The following is a 12,550-nucleotide window of genomic DNA, read 5'->3' as shown; positions in this document are numbered from 1 at the left end:
GGAATAGTAAGAACTTGTTTACCTTTGGTAAGAAAAACCTCATTCTCCCCCCAATCCTGTTTTACCTTGGCTAATCTAAACCAAGGTCTGCCTAGCAACATCTCATAAGAGCTATTCCCTTCTTTCATCCTGAGTACCACAAAGTTCACCAGAAATTGCATACATGATATTAGCACAGAAGTTTGTCTCAAAATTCCAACTGGTTGCACCCTTCTTTGATCAGCCATCTTAACATGGAAAGGTGTTGGTTCTAATTTCCCCAAATTCATAGCAAGATACACAGATTTAGGTAATATGTCACTCCAGATCCTCCATCAAGAAGCACTTCTTCAAACAGTCTTCCTTGAAAAGTCACCTTAATCACTGGTACTACAAAATCAACATCAAAAGGGTGTATAGAGTGAACACCTGGTTCAATAATAGGTTTTGAGGACAATTCAGCTCCTCTACCCAACAATTTACTCAACAATCTTTCCCTGAAATCTGGAACCAAACAAAGCATCTGATCTAGGGACAATTGCAAAGGAGACTTGATCAGTTCTTCAAACCAATCCCTTGCTTCACCTAAAACCTGGACTTCCTCCCTTTTAAGAGATGAAGACTCTGCTAACTTTGAAACTCCATTATCCAAAACCTGATGTCTTTGTTCCTTTTCCACCTGTTGGTGTACCCTATCTCTGATCCCTTTTTGTTGTTCCCAGCCAATGGGACCCTTGGCCTTGGACCTAGTTACTACCAAAACCTCAATTCCCTCAAATCTCGAATCTGAATAACTGTTACCTACATCCTCATAAGGTATCTCGTCAATAATCACAGAGGAAGCTGGTCCATTTACAGGTGCTGTAAAAATTGGAATTTCAATCATGATAACATTAGCCTGAGCCTGAGCCTGAGCTTGATTCTGAAGAACTAGTTGTGGTCTTGCCTGTTGATTGTCTTGATTATAAGGTGCAACAGGTATCCCCCTTTCTTCTTTGTGTTGGACCCACAAGTCACATCGGATTCCAACATAATGATTAGGATCTCCACAATACACACAAGGCCCGACCCCTTGTGGTCTCCTCTGATTATTATCCTGATTTTTGCCAGGGTGTCTGGGAGGTCCCTGAAATGGTGGTCTTCCCCTGAAAGGAGCCACTTGATTTACATCAGCCATAGCCTACCCCTACCCACATTGGGAGGTGGTTTATTTCTCTGCTTTGGATTGTACCAGCATTGAACAGTGGTATGCCCATCCTTTTCACAAATTTCACAAAACCTCTTGTCATTAGGAGCAAGAATAGAATAACCTATACCCTTCAATTTTTGCACCAATTCATCTTCAACATCCTTCTTCTTACCACTGCTTGGAGACCCCTTTTTCTTCCTCACTTTACTTTTGCTATTGTCACTATCAGGTGAAACTTCAGACTGAGAATCCGACTTTGAGTGTTTAGCTGATGTAGAATCACCACTGGAATTAGAACTCCTCCTGCTTTTGGACTTAGTCATGCCCAATCTTTTCTCAACTCTAGATGCAGCCACCACCAAATTGTCAAAAACCCCTACAATATCAATACTTGCCACAACATTCTTCAAACTTGTCCTTAACCCTTTGAGAAAGTACCCTGCCAACATTTCATCAGTGTGCCTCTCATTACCTTGAAGTCTCTCAACCAAAATCCTGAATTTTTGGGCAAAACCTTCCACCAACATTGAACCCTGTTTAATTCTTCTGAGTTTACTCAGAATATTAGTAGGAGTTTTCTCCTTTCTAAATCTTTGCAAGAAAGAAACTTTCAACTCATCATAAGTTGTAAAGTGAGCAACACCATATTGGCTAAACCAACTCATAGCCTTACCTTCCAAAATTGCTGCAAACTGTTGTAACTTGATATTATCAGGGAAGATACCCTGATATCCACTAGCCTGCCACCTTGTTTCAAACTAAGCCACATGGCAATCTGCCTGCTCCATCTTTGGATTAGGGGGTGGTTGAGCCATGGGAATAGGTTGTTGGAGCCTCCCAGGTCTTTGCCCGACAGCTAACAACAGTGGGTCAAATCTTAGTTGACGTCTACTTCTAATTGGTCTTCTTGCCAAGAGTAGTGTCCCCAAGAATTGACTCACTGACCTTTCCTCTGATGCTCCTAAACTCTCCTGGCCTTGATTCAGCAATGGAACTTCAGGTGGTGAAGTAGGTGCATTATCATCACTTAAATAATCATAATGAAAGGGATCTATATTTCTTGCTTGAGTCTGAGCACGGGTATACTACACCCTCGACCTTCTCCTACCCCTCTCGGATATGCATCATCTCTGAATAATACACAAAACACAGTACGACCCTTAGAACCTGAATTACAGCCTCAGTGAGAAGTCTGCAAATAGCAGGATCGCCGAATGTGTTGTTGAATAACCACACATGCAATGAATAATCACCAACAGATTGAGTTCTGACTAATTCAGGGCTAAGTAGTACTGTGTGTGAGATAGAATTAGAAAATCAGAGAGACAGTGAGAGAGAGAGAGAGAGAGAGAGAGAGAGAGAGAGAGAGAGAGAGAGAGAGAGAGAGAGAGAGAGAGAGAGAGAGAGAGAGAGAGAGAGAGAGAGAGAGAGAGAGAGAGAGAGACAGAGACTCAGACAAACTCAGAGATTGTATATCAAGAAATCACGAGTACAAGTTTTCTAAGCAAGACTCAATACAATCCGACTTCCCAAAGTTCCCCATTCCCAAGTATAGAGATACACCCTGAATTCAGTTAGAACTGCCTGATTCTTGGCATACACTAACAATATCCGATTAAGGTCGGCAGGCTTACAATATCCAACTAGCTACTAATAATCAGATAGTACATCCGATATCCGATTTGCTACTTATCCGACTTTGTATTTACCCTTCAACAGTGTGTTGGTGGGTGGAGAATCTTATCGTACATGCTATTTTTTAATCACAAAGTGCTACCACATCCATGGCATATTATGTCACTTTTCATATTCTTTTTGCTTGGCTAAGCAATGATGCCATTCCACCCAACTTACGGAATGAAACGGCTTAAGATTTCCACCAAAACATGTTTGGAACCTTTTTGACATGTTCATATATGTAATCCCATTGAGAAAAGCAAGATGCCCATCTAATATGACCTTTATCTTCACGGGCATTTTTAGAGGTAAAAAACCTGGGGAAATTCTTAAGATCCATTCGAAGAATAAAATTTATTCTTAGTAAAAATAAATATGATTTCTTAATGCTAAGTTTAGCCACTAGTATTTCTCATTTAGTAAACGGATAATTTTGTTTAGCTTTTAAAAATGTGCCGCTAGCAAATCCACATACCATTTAACTTTTTTCCTTGCCTTCTTTGCAAAGAACTTCTTCCCATTCTTTGAGAAAATCATCCTTATAAAGACATGAGTTTCTATCACTGAGTAGCTTGAGAGGGTGCAGCTCATTACAGATCATCTTTATCAGCTCTACACTTCTAGTATGAGAAGCATCCCATTTCTTTGAACTATTTTTCTATAAAAGTTGTCTAATTTTCTTTGTCAAAATAGCTAAGTAAGAAATATTCCAACTCATCCAATTGAGACATCTTATAAAATTCTGTGTTTACAATCTTGGCTAACACATGCTCCTAGAATTTTATGCATCCATTGTAAATCTTTATTTCCCGAAGAAATCAACTTCTTGTACGAAGCCATATTTGGCATAGGACAAAACTAGTCCTATTTTGATTAGCAGATTATGGAATTCCTTTAAATGTTTGACATGTATTTCCGTACTATTGGACTATATCAAGATATTATTTAGGTATACTAAATAAGTAAAAATCTTTGATAGGGCCAACTGTCATTTCTACCCCTAGATACTATTCTGCCGGAGCCTTTGTTCAAACGATGGGCATGTATATCCATTGGAACATGCTTTAAGGTATTACATTTATTGTTTTATACCTATCTTTTGTGTGTACCTTCAAAATCCACTTTTCAAATCAAGTTTTGATAATACATTGGTGTCAATTATCCTTTTGATCAGATCTTCTTGAAAAGGTATTGGGAACTTCTTTGCCATCAAGAATTTGTTAAGAGGTTTATATTCGATGACTAATCTCTTTTGCCATCTTTTCTTCTTGTTGTGATTGTCGGCATATAAAGCCCTAAAACCCAAATTTGAGTTGGAAGGCTTGATGATTTCCTTTTGTAGAAGCTCGTCGATTTCTTTCCTACAAAGCTCTATATCTATGATAGGCATTCCCGACTGAGAAGATTTAGTAGGATTAGCATAAGAGATGATCAAAAGGGTAATCATATATTTCTATTTATCCCAAAATGAAAATGGGTTATCAAAGAGTTTGAGCATATGTAGGAAAAATAAAATTGTTTTCAATAAAAGTGTTAGGGGCTAATTTTGATACAAGATAAATTCCTATTTTCAACTTAGGTGACATCAGTTAGCACAATTTTGTTAAAGGCCCAAGCCTAGAAGCAACACATCAAGGACAAATACAAAGACACAACAAGATTGGATGTACACATTTTTTCAATATGGCCTCGTATTGTAATTTTTCAATTAATTTTCAACCATTGTAATTATTTTGTTGTGATACATACTTAATAAGAGTTCCAAGCTATAAAGAAGATGTTGGTTAGTGTGGCTAGGTAGCAGATTAGTACATGTGGAGCCCTAAAGGCCTTGGGCACCTAGACATTGCATATTTTTAATCCTAAGTATATAAGGCAATGTGTAAATGGAATCAGTGTTCTCTGCCTCGTTGATAGCACATCTAGTGAGAGCTCATCTAGTGTATGGCTATGGAGTCTTTGAGCTTCTTCATGCTCATGTTAGATTAATTATAATAAATGATCTTAATTCTCTTTCACTATGCCTCTCTTACTCTCTGTTGATTTTCTTTGATGCCTTGATTAGATATGTATCAACTAATTAGTGGCTAATTACTCTCTAATATTACATGTTTTTATTTTCTTTGTGTGCATGCATGATTTGATTCAAACATGGTAGCTTGGTATATCTACGTGTGTTCCCATGTGATTATTGCATGATAGGATAGGATTAGTGGAGTTGTGCATCATTGGAATCATTAGTGTGTTTGATTGAGTTGATTTAGGGTATGCAAAGCATGGTTTTTCTTTCCATTTATGGTTGCATGTGCACTAGAATGTGTTCCTAGGAATTGGAGATTGTCAATCTTGTGGATTAGCTCCTCCATTGGCCAATGTCACCTCATTGAATCAACCATTCATGTCTCCTTGATTAGTTCAGTAATCATGTGAGTGTTTCCATGCCCCAGCTGGGTAGCTCATCTTTACGGATTGACATTTTAATTGAGCCACTGGATCTATGCTACAATGAACATCCCAACATCTGGTGCCATTTTCAAAGATTGGTAACCTAAGCTAGTGTAATCTTGGCATAATTGAATAGTTTCCTCACTGATTAGGTATGTATATTGGTTGGTTTGTCAATTTTGGATGTGTGTGCATGTAGGACGGTTTTCAATTTCCCCTAATTTGACACCATATCTCTATAATTTGCTAATTTTGTGCTCCATTGATTCAATTGTAATTGTGTGTATCAAAACAAGTGTGTATGCACTCTCATTGTGTGTGTACGCCTAACTTTAAGTGTGTGTGTGACAAAATTGCACATGTGTGTGCTCCAATTAGTCAAGATTTAATTGTAAATTTGAAAAATGTTATGATGATTTTTATTATGAACATTGCTAATTGAATAATTGTGTGCTTAATTTGTAAATTTGATGACATTAATACTCCTAGAAATTGATAAAACATTGCCAATCGTTAGTGTGTATGTGCATAGAAAGTGACTAATGTGCATGCTCAATGGGACTTGTGAATGCAAAATTGTGTATTTGAAGTCTAATTAATGCATGATTGGGCTGAAACAATACTCTAATTGTACTAGATGTTAACCAAAAGTGATCAATTTTATTGCCTAGTCTTGATTTCCATTGATGAAATTAAATGGCAATTGAGTTGTTATAAAAATTGTAATTTTATTTGGCTACTTAGTTTGTCCATTTCCATGTATTTTTTGAATATTTTTTGCAATTTTTGGCATTCTTTTGCTATTTATTGCAATAATTTCTAGTTAATTTTGTAAATTTGATTATGCATGGTCTTGATTAGCTATTTTGAATGAATGATTTTGTCATGTTTGCAAATATGTTCATATTCGATTTGATCGTGTTTAGCATGATTCGCTATTTTCGAGACAACTTTGGTGATTTTCGTTGTAAATGATATTTTTTGTGGAAACTACTATTTTTGGCATGGTTGTACCTACATGTTGCAATCGAATGTGATTATCAATTTTTTTTTGAGTTTTCTAGAATTTTTGGAAATCTTTTTGGATGTTTGGACATTTTTGGAATAGTGGTGATTTTTTAATATACGGGTAAATTTTATGCTATTTTTGGCAATTTTGGGGTTTTGATAAATTTAAAATCAAAAAATATAAATTGCATGAGCACACCCACATCGGCACAAGCACACCCTCATTGGCATATTCTCTCTCTCAAGCCCATTGAGTCTGCAAAAAAAGAATCCAAAGCTTGTGTATTTTACGAGCTACAGTTGCAAAATCCTAACGAGATTCTAAGCGTGTCTTGAAGAAGAGTGACAACCTAGAAAATGCTTTGAATGTTAACCTTAAAACCAGAAAAGTTCCAAGTGCGCCCTAAATTTCTTCAATTAGCAAAAATGTTATGTGCAAACCTTGAGTAGGAACCTTCACTTGATGTGTATTTACAAAAAAACAATCAATTCTAATTCTCTCTCTCTCTCTCCCCCCCCCCCTCTGTGTGTGTGTGTGTGTGTGTGTGTGTGTGTGTGTGTGTGTGTGGCATGGTCACAATTCTCTGTCTTTCTCTCTCTCAATTAGGAGCGCTGAATTTCTCTCTCCTCTCCTACTCTCTCTCTCTCTCTCTCTCTCTCTCTCTCTTTATCTTCTCTCTCTCTTTCTTTCCCATGTGCACATGGTGAGCCCCCGCCTGCATCAACACTACATTATACACACAAGATCCCTCTCGCCATTAGCACTGGCCATGGCCCACCATTAGATGTTCTTGCTATGCACATGCTGACTCAAGATATACACACACACAACTCGCATACATGCCGCCACCACAGGCAGGCCAAGAAGTACACACACTCCCACTCCCACTCTCTCCTGCTCTCTGACTATAACTCCCTTGCATTTAGGCTACCAGTAATAGAAACTAGACTGAGGTGGCGCCCCAAAAACAAAGAGAAACATGGGTGCATTGCATCTGTGGTGCTCACAAATTGATGAGGGAAGTAGAAGTATGGAATTTGTTCACCCACCAAAAAAATGGGTGGCCATCCCCCCCTGAAATAAGCTATGTCCATCCACTTTTGCAGCCAGAAGACGGACTCATGTTGGATTTCTCAACCCGTGTTTCAATATTGGCTCTTCGTGAGGTGTGTGAATGGAAGGGGAAGAACAATGCTTGAACTTCCTGGGTCCTCCATGAGCATTAAAAAGAAAAGGAGTTGAAAGGGAGACCAAACATATGAGAGTGTTAACTGAGTCAACGTCAGTTAACAAAAGCTGCTAAAGACCGAAGAAGTACGGATGCACATCAAGGAAGAATATGAAGAAGCAGTAAAGATTGGAGTTACACATTTTCCACGTTTTGCCAAAATGGTAACGTATTGTAAATTCCCGAATTATTTCAAGCCATTGTAATATTTTAATGTGTTATGGGCTCAATGGGAGTTCCAAGCTATACAGAATAGGTCAAATAATGTGCCTAGGTAGCAGATTCAGTAAGTGGTGAAGCCCTAAAGGCCTTGGGTGCCCCGACAATGCATATTTTTACCTTAGGTACATAAGGTAGTGTGTAAATGAAATTAGGGTTCTCAAGCTCATTTGTTGAGAGCACTCTTTGGTGAAAGCTCTTGAGGTGTGTGGCAATGGAGTCCTTGAGCTTCTCCTTGCTCATGAGACTTGATTAACACTATCAATGATTCATTCTCTTTCACTATGCCTCTCTCATACTTCTTATGATTGCCTATGATGCTTATATTAGCTAGATCTTATCTAATTAGTGGTTAATCCCTCTCTAATCTTGTGTGATTGCCCTCTTTTGCTTGTGTGTGCATGTAGGTTTGATTGGAGTGTGGTGATCGATAGATCTATCTGTGTGTGCTTGCAATTAGTGTGTTGCATGATAGGATTAGTATTGTGTACGTCTTGCATCTTAGTGTGTGTGATTGGGTTGATTAGAGGTGAAGAGAAGTGGATATGGAGATTGCCCTTCATTGCGGCTTAGCTCCTCCATAGGCCAAGAATCTCACCTCGTAGAGTTAACCATTTGTGTTGCCACGATTAGCTCACTGACCGTGTGAGTGTTTCCATGTCCTAGCCGGGTAGCTTATTCCTCCGTATTGAAAATTTTGTTGTTCATTGGAGCTATTGCAACGATGGGACCCCCTACATTTGGTTGATTAGAGGTGAAGAGAAGTGGATATGGAGATTGCCCTTCATTGCGGCTTAGCTCCTCCATAGGCCAAGAAGCTCACCTCGTAGAGTTAACCATTTGTGTTGCCACGATTAGCTCACTGACCGTGTGAGTGTTTCCATGTCCTAGCCGGGTAGCTTATTCCTCCGTATTGAAAATTTTGTTGTTCATTGGAGCTATTGCAACGATGGGACCCCCTACATTTGGTGCCGTTGTCGGGGACGATGGCCTACGCTAGTGTAACTGTGGCATAATCGAATGTGTTCCCTAAATAATTTCACTTGTGTGTTTATGTTTTTGTGGATTTTGGATGTGTGTGCATGAAGCAATGTGTTCATAGTTCCCTAATATGTGACCATATCTTGCCAATTGTGTGTTTACACATTTTAATTTGTCACTAACCCCTTGCTAATTTGACTAATTTTCATTAACTTATTAATTTGCTATGAAGGATTGGAGCATTCGACCATTCAATTGATCTTCAATGGAAAGGTAATTAAAGTGGTATTCTCAACCTCCCTAGAATCTAAAGATGTGTAGAATTGTGTAGAAATCCCACCATGATGCAATGTATGCTATGCTATGTTGATGCAATGCAATGTTGATAATATGGATTGAAATTTTTGTGGTTATTCATTTTCAAGCCGTCGTAATGCCAAAATTTTTATGAATTGGTGGCGCATGAATTTGACAAGTTTCAATTGCTAATTGGGTGCCTAATTGAGTTGATTGCGTGCTTGGATGGTCAATTTCAAGTGTGTGTGTGTGTGTGTGTGTGTGTGTGTGTGTGTGTGTGTGTGTGTGCACTAAAATCAAGTGTGTGCATTCTAATTAAGTGTGTGTATGCTAATTTTAGGTGTGTGTACACTATTTTACCCATATTTGTGCACTAAAAAATCAAATGTGTGCATTATGATTTTTCAATTGTGAGGATTGTTTTGTGTTGTACTCATGCCTAACTAATGATTTGTGAAGTCACATTACAAATCCAACAAGTTTAACCCTTTTGTGTGCGCACCTAAAGATTGGTAAAAACTGTCAATTTCTTTGTGTGTGTGTCTAAAAAGTGTGTAATTTGCATGGTTAATTCAATGTTTTGATTGCATAATTGATGTGTGCATTGATTAATTTTTGCATTGCTCAAAACAGGGATTTACACATTTCAATTAAGCAATTTTTGACCTACTTTTGTCGGTAATTTTGTCGGTTTAATTGCGTAGTCTTGATTTTATTGATGAAATTAATTGGCAATTGAATTGATGTGATTTTGGAAATATTATTTGGCTGAACTATTACCCAAAGTGTGGAGAATTTGTAGAAAATTTTTGGGTATTTTTTGGATAATTCTTTCAAAATTTTGGTAATTTTTTCATTAATTTTTGTTTAATTCCATAATAATTGATATTTTGCGATCTGTACGAGTTATTTTATGTGTGCGTATTTATGGCATCATTTTGTTTGCATTTGTGTCCTCCGTGGTCGAATTTTGAGCATTTTGCTATTTTTGAGGGCTGGGTGGACAATTTTGTCGAAATTGGCGTTTTTGGAAAAATCTGCTATTTTCGTTGTGCTTTTGCGTACCAAAAATGTTGGTTGTGAATATTGTGATATTCTAAGATTTTAAGAATTTTTTGGACTTTTTTGGCAAATTTTGGATTTTCAGGTGAATTTTAGCGTTTTCGGCTAATTTTCGACCTATTTTTGGCATTTCTGGACGATTGGAAATTAAAAAATAAAAAATTTGATAAAAAGCCAGGTTCGACTTTGATTCTGTGCCTTGCGGTGCATAAAACTTCCGTGGCGGATAGATCTTTACAATCTGCTAGGATAATTATCGTCGAGAATAAAATACTCTTCTTCTTCTCTCTCCGAGGAAACACACACACACTCCCATTAACACTCTCTCTCTCTAGCTTTCTCTCTTCCCGTCACACTCCCCCGCTCTCTTGCTGTTCGTGTGTGACCAAGTTTTTTTTTTTTTTAAAGGTCCAGTGTATTTTAACCGTCCGAAATCTTAAGATCCCGTTTAGATTTTGAGCTTGCCTTGAAGAAAAGCGGGCGATTTCCACAAGTTTTAGTGTAATTACCGGCAAAAGCTTCAAATTTTGACCAAAAAACCCGAGAGAATTCCCTTGATCTCTCTCTCATACACTCTCTCGCTCGCGTGGACCCTCCCCTTTATCTCTTCTCTCTCTAACTCACTCTCCCTCTCTCTCCCCATCTCTCTCTAACTTTCTCCCACCCTCTCTCTCTTCTTTAACTTATTCCCCATCTCTCTCTAACACACTCTCCCTCTTAACTCTCTCTCTCTCCCCACCAGTGCTTGAAAAAAACCTAGGTTTAGTGTAATCCCACCTAAAAATTTTGAAATTTACCTCTAAATTTTATATGTGAAGGTGAGAACCTACAAAATTTCGAAAAAATTAGTGTAATTTGGTGTAAAAACCTTCAAATTTTGTCAATTTACCTCTGTTGTCTGAGGTCTCACATATGTAGGTTTGTCAAGTTTTTGGAAATAAGCTTTTTTCGAGCATGCTCCCCACCCTGTCGTCTCTCTTCTCTCTCTTTCCTGCGCGTGTAGGCTGTACTGCACCAACCCCGGAATTCACGCCGCAGTCGTCTCTTCTCTCTCTCATCTGCCGCCTGCACCCTTCACGCGTGCGCGCGCCAGGCCCGCTGACCCACTTTGTATGTTGTCCCCGCTGTCAACGCCAGGTTAGTATAGCATTAGTAAGGTTAGTATAGCTTTGGTTAGTTTTAGTGAGGTTACTTAGTTAGCCTTAGTTAGTTAGTTTAGTTAGTAGGATTAGTTAGCCTAGTTAGTTAAAAAATCCAATAAAATTTATATTAAATTTTAAAAAAGAGAACAAAAAATAAAAAAGGGTTTAAAAAATCACACAAAAGTATAAAAAAATCAAAACTCACATTTTTTTTGTTAAAAAAATCACAAAAATAAAAAACTCTTAATAAAAATCATCAATCAAATAAAAATTCACAAAAAAGAATAAAAAATCACAAAAAAATTTATAAAAAAGAGGGAAAAAATGGGGATTAAAAATTACCCAAAATATAATTAAATATAAAAACCTCATAAAAATTTCAAAAATAACACAAATAAATAAAAAACTCATAGAAAATTCATAAAAAGTCACAAAAAATTAATAAAAACCCAAAACTGATCAAAAAAATCACAAAAAATTGTAAAATTCATTAAATCTTTAAAAAAATCAAAGAAAAATTAGAGAATTACCAACAAATTAAAAAAAAACTTTCCGAAAAAATATAAAAAATAATAAAAAGACCAATTTTTTTACAAAATTCAAAATTTCAACAAAAAATTTAAAAAATAAAAAGAAACTTGTCGAAAAAGCCATAAAGTGCTAGAAAGCGTCAAAAAAGCAAAAAGCAAAGCCGGGAAGAGTACCGCACACCGAGCAAACACCGCAAACCGAGCACACCGCACAAAGCGAATCAAATCAACCGAAAAAAGCGAGCAAAACGACCAATTCGAAGCAGTAGAAGGCCAAATAAAATTGAAAAAGTTTGCATGCGAAAAACGAGCATGTGCAAGTGTAGCAGTGCAAATTGCATTCCAATCGGACAAACAAGGGCACAACTCGCATACGATTGCATATTAGGCTAGTACATGCATCAAAAATTCTGCTAATCGATACCAAATCTGCTAGGAAACCGTTTTTATAGAACCCTTTGACATGGACTCAAATCAAGCCGAGAGTTCAAGTACAGCAGAGCAAGCCAATAGCAGTGGCAGCACAAGTAAAACTGCAACTGAGCAAATTTTACAGCTATATGGCTACAATGGATACAAAGTTTTATATGCAGATTCAAAAGGCCATAGATACTTGATGAGCAGCAAAAGCAAAACAGGAGCCAAGATCCTATTGATCAGAGTAAAGCCAGATTTAGAGAACGCCCAAATGTTCAGAGACTTCAGTGGAGCCAGGTTTTGCAAGCTCAAAGATGAAGTGCAAACAGAAGTTCAGAAAGTCAACCCAAGTGTTTATCCAAAAATCTGCACAAG

Source organism: Adiantum capillus-veneris, chromosome 11, assembly GCF_014529385.1.
Source record: "Adiantum capillus-veneris isolate H3 chromosome 11, ASM1452938v2, whole genome shotgun sequence".
NCBI lineage: Eukaryota > Viridiplantae > Streptophyta > Polypodiopsida > Polypodiales > Pteridaceae > Adiantum > Adiantum capillus-veneris.
This window is presented reverse-complemented; position numbering follows the sequence as displayed.